This window comes from Carlito syrichta, unplaced genomic scaffold, assembly GCF_000164805.1.
Source record: "Carlito syrichta isolate Samal-C Ts95f unplaced genomic scaffold, Tarsius_syrichta-2.0.1 Scaffold288072, whole genome shotgun sequence".
Lineage (NCBI taxonomy): Eukaryota > Metazoa > Chordata > Mammalia > Primates > Tarsiidae > Carlito > Carlito syrichta.
The window spans coordinates 466,139-478,904 of NW_007232168.1; the positions used below are offsets into that span (position 1 = coordinate 466,139).

At 39.5% G+C, this 12,766-nt stretch overlaps 1 protein-coding gene across 2 annotated transcripts in view; it reads left to right on the forward strand.

The window, feature by feature from the left end:
- The first annotated feature begins 1,299 nt into the window (after window positions 1-1,299).
- LOC103255374 (metabotropic glutamate receptor 5) overlaps window positions 1,300-12,766 on the forward strand; it is a 215,935-nt gene continuing 204,468 nt past the window's right edge. The window contains exon 1 of one of the 2 annotated variants that reach the window (XM_008053327.2): window positions 1,300-1,491. The gene's annotated coding sequence lies outside the window, so the exon portion shown is untranslated. Of the gene's footprint in view, window positions 1,492-3,387; window positions 3,596-12,766 lie in introns of those variants that run through there. The other variant, XM_008053328.2, reaches the window with a different exon arrangement.

A 12,766-nucleotide genomic window follows, 5' to 3' on the forward strand; every position in this document is an offset into this window, starting at 1 on the left:
CTGTCAAAGGACAGGAAAGTGGGATTGCCCCAGGCCCACTTGAAGCTCAGCATCTCACAAAGGGACCAACTAATCCTGTCCTCATTATCAATGCTCCTGACAATTAGGTTAACAAATCACCTTACTTATTATACTTAATCACATCACCAATCACCCAGTCCTACATTACCCTTTATCTTCCTCAGAACTCTCACTATTTTTGCCATCTTGGTCATATTTCTTATTCAAGAACATCCACCACAGCTTCTTTAGCTTCTTTGCGAAGTCTTAAAAATTGTTTTGAGCACCACAATCAAAGAACTTCAAAAATGAACAAGGCCATCATCTGTAGAAATAAAAGCGTAAGAAGAAAGATACCACTGTAAAGCTCAACAAGATGTTGTGGATACATATATTTTTTTTCCTTTTATTGTTGCGTTCTGAAGCTATCAAAATATAACATGTTTCATTGTTATGGGTCTGGTGGGAAATCTAATAACAAGCATTCATAATGCAAGCATCAGGACCAATCTCCTTAACTCTAGTGTCCTCATCTTCTAATCTTTCACGTAGATGCTGCAATCATCTGGCTCCCAAAATTCAGCTAGGGAAACACAATGGGAATAATAATAATAATAATAATACTGCATTGTGTTTCTTTTCTTTAAATTAAGTCATGCAAGCAATTTAGTTCAGAGACAGAAATGAAGTCTGCTTTTGAAATTTAAAGATAACCTCAGCAAATTTGGCAATCCTGGACAGTTATGGGGGTGGCTGGAGAAGGAAGGCAAAGTTATTTGAGAAAGTAAAAGACATTTAACTATGGAGGAAGAAATTGTTAATGGCTGTAGGAAGACTCGTTTGTAAGAAGTGCAGACAAATGCAAAATGGCATTATTAATAAGTAATTTCATTAAAGAGACCGTTCTTTTCCCCAGGACTCACACCTCTGAATCATCTCGGGGTTCCCTGGCTTCCTAGTTCGCTCTACCCTCCAGCAGTGACGCCCCTTCCCCCAATCCCTGTTTATGTGCCACCGTCAGAAAGAAGCCTATTATCTACCTGCTCCCCAGCTTCTCTCAGAGTGACACACCACCCACGCCTCCCCGCGCAGCTCTCCTCCTTCCGCGGCTCCCGGAGGAAATCTGGGGAGCAGCAGAGGGAGCCCAAGGCTACCCTCGCCTGAACCCCGAAACGACGAGGCTTCCAGACCCTTCCTCGCCCCCCGCGTCTAGGCCCTGGGGGCTCTGCCGCCCCCGCCGCGCGCCGCAGAGTAGGAGCCAGCCCTGCGCTGCGCTTCCAGCTGCGTCTGCCCGAGCGCGGCACGTGCTCCTGGCGCTGGCGCGAGAGAGCGAGCGCCACCGCCGCGGGCCCCGCAGCCGATCTGCCTGCCGTCACCGCTGCCGCCATCGCCGCCACTAGCGCTCCAGCTGCAGCCAAGGCCGCTAGCAGAGCGCAGGAAGCCCGCGAGGAGCGGCTGGCCGGGGGCGCGAGGCTCTTGGGCGCGCACCTGGTAAGCACAGCGCGTTTCTCTTCTCTCCGCCGGGGAGTTTCCGCGGATGCAGGATACCGCCGGAGCCCCTCCCCCAGCGCGGGGACGGGGAGCGACCGGGCAAGGGGCGGGAGCTGGGGCTAAGGAGACCCAGGAGGGCAGGTGGTGGCCAGGTGGAGGACTGGTGAAGCCAGGGACGCGACGAGGTCCTGCAAGTTTAGAAAAGTCACCCTGCAAGGACGTGTGCTGTGAGAATCGGAGAAATACATTTGAGTCAGGAGCCTAGGCTACCGCAGCATTGCTTCAATGGGAGGTTTATGAAGATCATTTTGCTTTTATTTGCATAAGTGAGGGATTTAAGTGGGCTCGTTTCCATAGAAAACGAACTAAAAAAATCAGAGGAAAGAAAAAAAAAAAAATAAAGATCTGAGCCAAAGGAGGCGTTTGGATCTCTCACTCTTTCTCTCTCTCATACCGATACATGTGCATGGAGGGTGTGCATCTAGCAAGGGAGGGGGCTTCGCTATCTTTAAGGCTATTATTGTTTGGGGGACCAAGAGGAGCACATGCTGGTGCTTCACCCCAAAAGAGGCAGAGAAGAAGGAACCTGGCTGGGTGTGAATACCAGTGTTCCATTTCAAAAATGACACTTCCATGACTACAGTACTAGCAGGCACAGGATTTCTAGAACTGTGGGCCATTTTAAGATGGTACACCTGCAACTCTGGACCTAAAAACTCAAGTTCATATACCCCCAGGAGAGCTAGGAAGACAGCTTTACTCTTGTTTGCTTTGAGGAACTTTGGCAAAGGGTGATGGCAGAGAGACATAAGGAGAGACAGAGGGATAAGAAGGGACCTGAATAGACTGAACACACTGAGTGAGGTGGTGGAAGAACAGGAACCTGGCAGTAAGGTTCTGGCATCACTGTGTTCAGTTCCACCTTGGGTTGTCCCAGGGCTGGTCTCTAGATAATTATGTGACCTTGAACAAATCTTTAACCTTTGTGTACTCAATTTCTCCTTTTGCAAAATATAGAGGCTGTTCTGCATTTGGAGACATTAAGATCCCATGCAGTAGTGTCTGTGAATGTGCAGGCTTGAGGATCTGGATGATCTTTGAGGAATAACACCCAAAAAATGTGGATAAAGAAAGCTTCAGGGCATTCTCCTTCAAAGTCTCAAAGGCAAGTCCTTGACCATGCTGTTGTGGGTAACGCATGCTGAGAGGTCCGTGGAAATCACTGAGAATGGTCAGACACCCAGCCTGCAGCCCAGGGAAACTGGAGTTCTGAGAGCTGTCTGGAAAGGTTCAAATCCACAAAACCTAAAGTCATATGTGTGCGTGTTTTTATTTTTTATTTTTAGCATTGAGGAAGACGTCTTGATGACAAGAAAAATGTATGCAAATTCAGTTTAAAGGTTATGAATGCGGTGGTAGGAATAAGGTTTTAGAATGAAATATGAGCGTATTGTAATCTGGGCAGAGGGGTTAGGAGGGAGAAGGGAATGGACGTTGCTCCTGGGACAAGGATTTCTATATCCCTAGGAGGCAACTGGTACCTACCATGTCCTTGACATCTCTTCTGTTTGTCTGAGGAAGACACAGGTATGTTTTCCTCCTCAAAACGGGCTCATTCTTAAAATTTAGGGATTTGCATCCCTGGTGCTGATACATGACAAGGAACATGCGGGAGCTCAAATCCTGGGAGTGCCTCCAGCTCCCTCAGAATATGAGCATCTGGCTGTGGAGCTGGTCCACCCATCCAGATTCGCCAGGAATTTGTGTTCCTAAAGGAACTCACTGTGCCACTTGGTGGCACCAAAAAGTTGCGCAAAGAACTCTGTTCTCTATAAATACAAACTACCATCCCTCCCTCCTCCGCTCTCTCCCCTTCCCCCCTTTCCCCCTTTCACGGTAGCGGGGAGATTGTTGCACACGCCGCCCTCAGCTCGGCTGTTCTGCGCGCGCTGAGCGCAGGGGATGAGCTTGAGATCATCTTGGGTGGGGGAAGCCCAAGACTGGAGAGGCCAGCTCTGCCCTGCCGATCCCGATCCCTGTGGCACAACTTTTCGGGGGGCTAGCTAGACCGCGTCTCACTGCCTGCTGCGCGGCCAACAGGGGGGTAAGCTTTCTAAGTGTTTGCGTACCAAACTATCCCCTGGCCAGAGAAGGATTTGGGAGCTGTTGGCGTGCTGAGTGGCTCACAGTTGGATCTGAGGGAGGGGGACGCGGGTGGAGCGGGGGCGTCCAGACGGCCTGACCTTAGGTAAACCTGTTGGGGAGAAAGACGCGAGCCATTGGTGGAGGGAAGGCTGCAAGGGTTGAGAAAGGGATCCTGCATGCCTTCAGACCCGACTTCGCGCTCCCTAAGGCCAGGAACTCGTGGTTTCCAAGGCAGAGCGCACTCCCCAGACCGTCCGGGGGCTCGGAATTGTGCAAAGAATAGGTGGCAAGGGAAAGAGGAAAGAAAATTGCTTCCCAGTGTAGATGGGTTAGCGGCCGCCGTGCCTGCTGCAGGAAGGGGGACAGCGGGTGGTGCTGAAAGCACGTCTCTTCCACTCAGGCCAGAGCGCCTCTCTCTGAACACCAGTCTCAGTCCTCCCGCGCTTTCCTCTCCCACGGATTTCTCTGTCCTTCGGACACAAAGCCTGATAGTTACCCCAAGGCGGCAGCAAGCACTGCTTGCCGTGGAGGAAGCCCAGGTTACAGCGACGGGGAAGAAAACCTAGGACAGGCCCACGAGTGCGAAGGCTGCCGGGTGGCTGGAGGTTAATCTACATTTGGGACCTCTCAGAGGGAAGTGGAAGGTGCAACGAGAGAGGGCTTTCACCTGTGCTCGTATTTCCGGCTGCCCCAGTTTCCCCTCAGAGCAGGTGGCGTGGAAGGGAAATCAAGGAGAGGATAACAAGCGCTTGTGCTTATTTAGGTACTATCTTGGTGCTGCCTTGACTGAATTATAAGCTCGAGTAGCCAGGTAGATATAGTCTACAACACTTTCCTTTTCATAAAAAACTGACCCAGACCAGTGGAAAGGCAGATTCTCCATGTCACATTATTATTATTATTATTATTATTATTATTAATCCCTACTCGGTGTTCTTGTTCGAAGGCCCTCAGGACTAACTTAGAGCTAATCTGTATCCTTAATGCTGGCCACTGGCCATTTGGAGCAACCAAAGTAATACTGACTTGGATTAAGCACGGCCCTTCCTTCAGTGGGGCATAGGAGGGATTTTCTGTAGAAACCTTAGTTGTACGACCTTCTGCTGTGAGTTTTGGATGTTCAGGTATGTTAGATGTGCTTTGTACCATTCTCTTCATGAAGCACAAGGGGGTTTTGCCTTTAATTTCTCTGTTACATCCATGTAATTGCACACTTAAGAAGCAGCTGTTGCTATTTCTGTCTTTTATGGATGTCGACTTCCATTTAAAAAGATCATTAGTTGGGACTGGAAAATACTGCTTCCTAAACTCAAGTCAGTAGTGTGCATTCCATCAAATCTCCAGCATTCTTCCACAGAAACCTTGTCAGCACTCTGGACAGATCCTTCAAGGTTTCTTGGGCGAAATATGTGCATAGAACACTTCCTAAATAACTGCTTCTCTTAAGGAAAAAGCGTTGCCGAGACATTTACAATCTGCATGGCAAAATATACACACAACCTAGATATTTTAGTTGCAACACCAAGAGCTTTGTGCTATCACATGGCAATGTTTGGCTGTGGGCTATATGCTTGAAAAGAAAACAATTGCTTCAATTTTCATTTATGGAAGGACATATTGAGTTTATATATAAGAGGAAGATGGTATTTCAATAAGCCAAGTACTTGACCAGGTCTTCACTTTACTTCCCTAGGTAGACACAGACCTCTACCATCACTTTGTGGTATGCATGATAGACATGGTGACAAACACCCTAGGGAAAAATGAAACATTCACTCATAGATACTACATTCAATCACCGCAGACTACCCAGACCTTGGGAATACTTGGGTACTTAAATACCATTTTCTGTTTTTGCTCTGGTTATTAACATTTTTTGTTTCCTAATACAATAATTTATCTCATTAAACATGCTTACTCTTGTGACTAAAGTGTTTTAGTAATTCTACTTTTTAATTTTTCTTCCAGACATTCTTATAAAAGTCTTAATGCATTGTTCTTTAAGAAATAGTCATTTTCGATAGAAAAACAAAATTAAATACCAATAAGAGGTAGGTGATACTACAAGTAGAAAAGGTGAAACAAAGTTAATTAGAAAAACTATTGCATGTATTTGCATACTCATTTTATCCCAGGTTTTCTATCTTCATGGAATAAAGGAGACATATTCAAATATTCCTCTTTATACATGTTACTGTGATATACACATATAATATATATTTATCTATATCTCTATATTGGTAGATAAGGTATACATCAACTTTACAAAATAGTAAGGACTACCTTTTGATATATGTTGATATATATGTAATATATGCCCAAACCAATTTTGTTTGTTTAGAGTTTGGATGTATGTAAAGTGGATTTTTACAAAGCAGAAACATCTACAGCTTGAAAATAGTGTGTACTTTTTCAAAATCAGAGAAATATTAATCTTAGTCCTGAGGCATCATTTAGTTGTCATTTTAGTCAGTGAGTGGAACTTAGGAGAACATAAGGTTACAGGAGCATAAAAAGGAAAATCTTTAGTTCAAGTTGATTTTTAGTTCATGATCTGTTTGTATAATCCAAGAAATGAATATATAAATTTTGTTTTGAATTTTTATCTATTTGTATATCAAATACCACTTTCTTGATATTTCTTTATCTCAGTTATTTAATAACTGTGTTTCTAAAAATCCTTATGAGCAGGACTCGGTGGCTCAGCCTGTAATCCCGCGCTTTGGGAAGCTGAGGTGAGTGGATTGCTCTGAGCCCACGGGTTCGAGACCCGCCTGGGCAACTTGTGAGACCTCATCTCTACAACAACAAAAAAAAAGAAATTAGCTGGGCGTAGTAGCACGCACCTGTAGTTCCAGCTACTTGGAAGGCTGAGGAGGAAGGATCACCGGAGCCCAGCAGGTCAAGGCTGCGTTGGCTGGGAGCGGCCACTGTCCTTCAGTCTGGGTGACAGAGTGAGACTCCAACACAAAAAAACAAAACAAAAAAACATTATGACATAGGCTTGCTTTCATTTTTTTTTTTTTTTGTAGAGATGAGGTCTCGCTGCCCAGGCGGGTCTCGAACCCACGGGCTCAGGCAACCCACTCACCTCAGCCTCCCAAAGGCGTGGGATTACTGGCTGAGCCTCCGAGCCTGGCTCATTTTTTTTTTAATTTACAGAGAGGAGAAAAACTTTATATTTTATCAGTCTTAATTTTGAATTATGTGCATCTTTGGTCAAAAGGGACACCAGGCAAAAGTCTTGATGCAGACTCATCCTTGCTGTAATAATCACCATTTGTTAAGTACATCAGGTACCCTGCAAAGCACTAGATATGTTATTTTATTTAGATATAAAGTACTAGATATGTTATTTTATTTAATCCATACATGAATAAGGTATTATTTATTTTCAATTTTCTGTTGCAAAAACTGAGTTTTTTTTTACTGTCACAGAACAAGGACTTTGAAAAGCAATATATATGTTATTTATACATTATATATATATCCTATATTATATAATATATATTATATATATGATTTTTAGAATTCAAACTTACCCTGTTTTCATTATACTGAGATACTTTAATCCATGGTGTTACTAAACATAATGGGATTATTTTCCTGTGGTTTCCAGTGAATTGTAGTATGATGGGAAGTATAGACCCTAGTTTCAGATTGCCTGATTTTCAGTACTAGCTTTGTGGTTCACTGGCTATGTGGCCCTTGGCAAGTTACCTGAATTTCTGTGCCTTAGTTTATTTATTTTCAAAATGAGGAAAAAGTTGTAACAGTATTAGCATAATTGAGTGAGTATGATGAAATAATTGCATGAATATTAAGTGCCTGACCCATAGTGAATCCAGTGTATAAATATTACCTATGACTATTAATCCCATCCAGGCCTCTGGATATAAAATGTTTTACTGGTTTCCTAGGTTATTAAATTTAATGTTCTCAAGAACCATATGGACTACATTCTATTTTTATTTTGTAAATTTAACAATAAAATGCAAGCCTACGAGATTAAGTCATTCATCCAAAGTCTCACAACTTACAAAATAACAAAGAGAGTGTTTGAATCCAGAACCATCTGATCTCCAAGTCTTTATGACACCAATGCATAACTTGAATTTATATTTAATTTTTTGAATTCTACTAATTTTGAGTCATCACCATTTCCTTCCTCTGCAAAGGAGTGTGCAAACTTTTCCTTTTCTTATGTATTCAAGAATATTTTTGAATAGGCACACAAATGCTTGAAGATAATAAAAATCAAAATAATACAAATATCTTTTGTTTTTTAGTCAAACTATACAATAAATGTAAAGGAAAGACTTAGACGCAAAAAAGTGTATTTAGGTAGATATGATTCTGTTGGTACTGTAAAGACATCAGATCTAAGAAGAATCATCTAATAATTGTCACAATAATTCTGGTCATAAGCCACTGACTTTAAAATTTTGAGCATAAGCATTCTGAGGAAAATGGAAAGTTTATAATCAAAATGATTAGTGGTCAGTGTAACAATATAACTTTCTTACAATCATTATATTTTGCACAAGAAAAATACAAAATATTTATAAAAATTGATTTTCCTTAATAAACAGTAATGTAGTTGAATTCTGTAAAGACACATAAGTAAATAGTATACTATTATATTATTTATTTTAAAATAAAAGGATCATCAAATTTTGGAAAACCAATGTGTAAATTATTATATAAGGTTATCATTCTTGTTATAACCTTGTTATTATTATTATTATCATTTTTATTTTTTGAGTTGGAGTCTCACTCGGAGCCTCGACCTGCTGGGCTCTGGGATCCTTCCGCCTCAGCCTTCCGAGTAGCTGGAATTACAGGCACGCGCTACCACGCCTGGCTAATTTTTGATTTATTGTAGAGATGAGGTCTCACCTGCCCAGGCGGATCTCGAACCCGCGGGCTCAGGCAATCCACTCAGCTCAGCCTCCCAAAGGCGTGGGATTACAGACTGAGCCACCGAGCCCGGCTTTGTTATAATTATTTTGTTACAATCTTATTAAAATCATAATGAACTTTGAATTTCATATTAAAAGCAGCCCTTGAATTTGAAGAATATATCATGGGATACTCTCTTCACATTTATTTATTATAATTTGTAGCTCCTTAGAACTATACATACTTAATATAAGACGATATCGTCCTTGACTCTAATAGTTTATTTGCACTTCTCAAATAGAAACTTCAAAATTTGAAGCAAGATAATACAGACTAAGACAAATAAGGTAAAGAAGAAATAAAACAAGCCTATTTCTACCTACTCTTAGCATTATTTAGTAGTTTTAGGTAAAGGCTATGTGAAACTGAGGTATTCAGATAGCTGGCTCTTAGTCGTTTTCTGTGTTCTCCTTTTGTGATTATGTTGACCTTGCCATGATGACTTTCATGTAAATCAGTTGAAAACTCGGAGTGACATTGACCTGAGGAGACATTTGTCAATATCTGGGGAGACATTTGGTTTTCACAACTGGGAAGGGGTACTATTGACATCCAGTGGGCACAGCTTGGGGATGCTACTGAACAACCTACAATAGGCAGTACAAAAGTTCCCCCACAATACAGGACTGTGTAGTCCAAGATGTTAATAGGGCTTTGGTTGAGAGACACTTGTCTAAATGATACCGGGAAATAGTTACCTATATTTATTCAATTTGTTTATATAGCTTCTGGGCAGAATCTTCAAAATGTTTTGCAGTCAATACATAAGGTTTAAATAACCAGTTCATTTGTTTTTGTGAGAGACATTATTGTCTGTTTATATCATGTGTGGGATTTGGATCCAGAGATAGTTGAATTCTTGTCCTGTCTTTGCCATTTATTACGGGTATGATGTTTTGTGTAAGATTCTTGACCCCTGAACCTCAATTTCTAGAGGTATTTGAAATAGGTGATAATCACAGCTACCTACTGTGAGGCTTACGTTAAATAATCCTTATATGTCATTTAGCACAAAGAAGTCACTTAATAAATATTGCCTATTAATTAGTAGAGATCAAGTATAGAAATGCAAAACCACATTTTCAAGCACCTAATGGTAGATGATGTAATGTGTACAATAATGCTTTATGGTCATTAGAGATGTGCCATAAATAACAAGAAATCAACTGAAGGCTGCAGAATGAGCAAAAGTTTAAAATCTCTACTTGATAATTACATTGAAAATAGCTAACAGTGGAGAGTATTGTTTTTATTGCTTTGCTGCAGAAGGCTGTTTTAGGTCTTCATGGACTACTAAACCACTTGTTTAAATGATTTACAATGATTTACTGAGCTTTATTCTACTGCCAGCACTTTTTAATTAATGCATACAATTACAGATTTTTATCTCTGTATAATACTATTTTATGGCTTCCTTTTTATCGAGGACATTTCAATGAAAGTATGGCCTATTGTTTGTGGGGCTAAATAGTGGAGGTGCTGGACTTTGTTGTTTACAAAATCGCAGATGTAGACTGAGAAAGCAATGCCAGTGTAGATTTCCTTAGACAACAGAGTTCTCAGTACCATTATGCCTCAGAGTGTCTCATATCTATGGCATACACTTGTTTTCAGGAAAATATATCAAAAGCATTCATAGCATAAGCAATATTGACACCTCTGACTATTTGTGATGAGGCTACTGCTCAGGCAGAAGAAATCATTTTAGTGTTGATGTTCTGAGCTGTGTGATTTGCTTGTGTGGAGATTAAGTTATATAAGAGACATCTGTGCCAGAAAGATGGTCAGTGCTTGTGAAGATTGTTGGAAATAAAAGACAATGTGAGCTGTGAATCTGGTTACAGTGTAGGTTGCCATTTATGGCAAAATCTACCCACTAATATTTTTTTTTCACGTTCATTTAGGGTATGAGAGTTATGGTTACCTGATGCAAAATATTTCTTGACATATTAAATGTACCCATTGTTTTCTATAATGAGGTAGTGATTAATTTATTATTGCTATGAACTCAGAAATACAATATCAAATAAAGCATTCTTGTGCTCCTGAAAATAGGACCTTGAACTTATATACATATAAGTTGAAATATTCATACATTTATCCACCGTTTGGTGAATTAGGAGTCTCCATATTGTTAACTGCAGATCTATAACATTTTGAAAGCTTTTTTCCATTAAATAGGTTAATGTCTCCCCATTATCTATAGCATAAGCTGCTACTTTTTTCCCTATTAACCTATCACACCACCATCTAAGAGCTATAATATAAAATATTTTATTTGAGAATCTGTTTTTAAATTTATGAATGGACATTATCAGATATTCTTAGCAGCAGCTTTATTTTTAAAAAATGGAAATCAGATCAAGAATGGAAAAAGTCTCTGAACACTGAAAAGAAAATATGGTATTATTATTTTTTTCTTCTTTTCTCTCACAGACACTTGTTAAAAGAATGAGTGAATCTTGTGGTGAGCTTGATAAGAAGAAATGACCTTACTTGTGAACTTATATAGAAGAAAGATAATAGGTCCTCTCTGAGAGAACACTGGGTGGTATCCAGAATTGATGAAGTTAACGAGAAAGGTCTTGGCGTAAAGTTGATAACATCTTTTTAAATTTTATTTTTTGTATAATTTTAAGAGCATATAGGTGCAGTTTTGTTACATGAATATATTGATTAGCGGTGAAGTTTGGGTTTTCAATGTAACCATCACCTGAATAATGTACATGTGTCCATTAAGTATTCTTTCCCCTAACCCCTCCTTCTCTCACCCTTCTTAAGTCACCAGTGTCTATTATTTCATATTCTATGTCCTTGTGTACACATCACCTAGTTTCTACTCATAAATGAGAAAATACAGTATTTGACTTTATGTTTCTGAGTTGTCTCTCTTATGATAACGACCTTTGGTTCCATTCATGTTACTGTAAAATAAATGATGTATTATTTTTATGGTTAAATAGTATTTCATTGTGTGTGTGTGTGAAATTTTCTTTATCCATACATTCACTGATGGACACAGGTTAGTTCTATTTCTTTGCTATTGTCAATAGTGTTGAAATATCACATTTTAAAATCTAAATTGATAGATTGTAAAATGTGAAAAAATATATGCCGGCAATATCATCTTTAGATATTTGTGCTGCAGAAATATTTCCAAAAGCAAGTAAAATGCAACATTATTTATGATAGTAAGACAATCTATAAACAACCTTAATACCTGAAAATAGAGAATAATCAAATAAATATTGGTACATTTATCTAATTGACTACTATGCAACTGCTAAAAATAAATACATGTTCTAAATGTGAGTCTTGGCTCCGCTATTCACTTGTTTGGGACTCTGGGTTGAACTACTGTATCTCTTTGAGTCTCAGTTTCTTCCTATGTAAAATGTGCATAGGTTATTTATTTTATAGCTTGTATGACAATTAAATGTCAGTTTATTTGAGACACTAAGCAAAGTGCCTAACACATGATAAGCTATCTGTATATTTTAATTGTTGCTGTCATTGTCCCATTATTCAAATGAACTGATATGGAAAGGTATTTATAATATATTATAATATATAAATATATTATATATAATATATAGGGAAGAAGAAAATATATTATGAGAGAGATTTCATACTAATATTTCATTTAAATAAAATATATGCAAGATTATACATTTATACAATTATAGTAAACACATTGTAATATGTAATAAAACTATGTTTTGAAATGACTTTTGTTTAATTCAGGTCAGCTACAAATTATTTAGTTTTCATGGGTCTCAGTTAAACTGAATCATCTCCAGCGGGTGACTTTTCTTTAATTCAGGTCAGCTACAAATTATTTAGTTTTCATGGGTCTCAGTTAAACTGAATCATCTTATATCTCTCAAACTTTGTCAGCCCTTGTTTCTCTTTTTTGAGGTTCTCTGTTGCCTGAGCCCATTGGATAAAAGGAGTTTCAACTTTTTAGGATAGGGCAGACGTTATTTTCCTGTGACCTCAGTTAGGTGGTTGAATAGAAATTCTAGTGTTGTCTATCTATTAATGTATTCAGCGAGATTTACTGAATATTTAATTTTGTGCAAGTATTGTACCAGGTGCTATGTATGGCATGGATCTAACCCTTAATAAGTCTTAAACTGTTGTAAGAGGAACCATGTATAAATAGCTA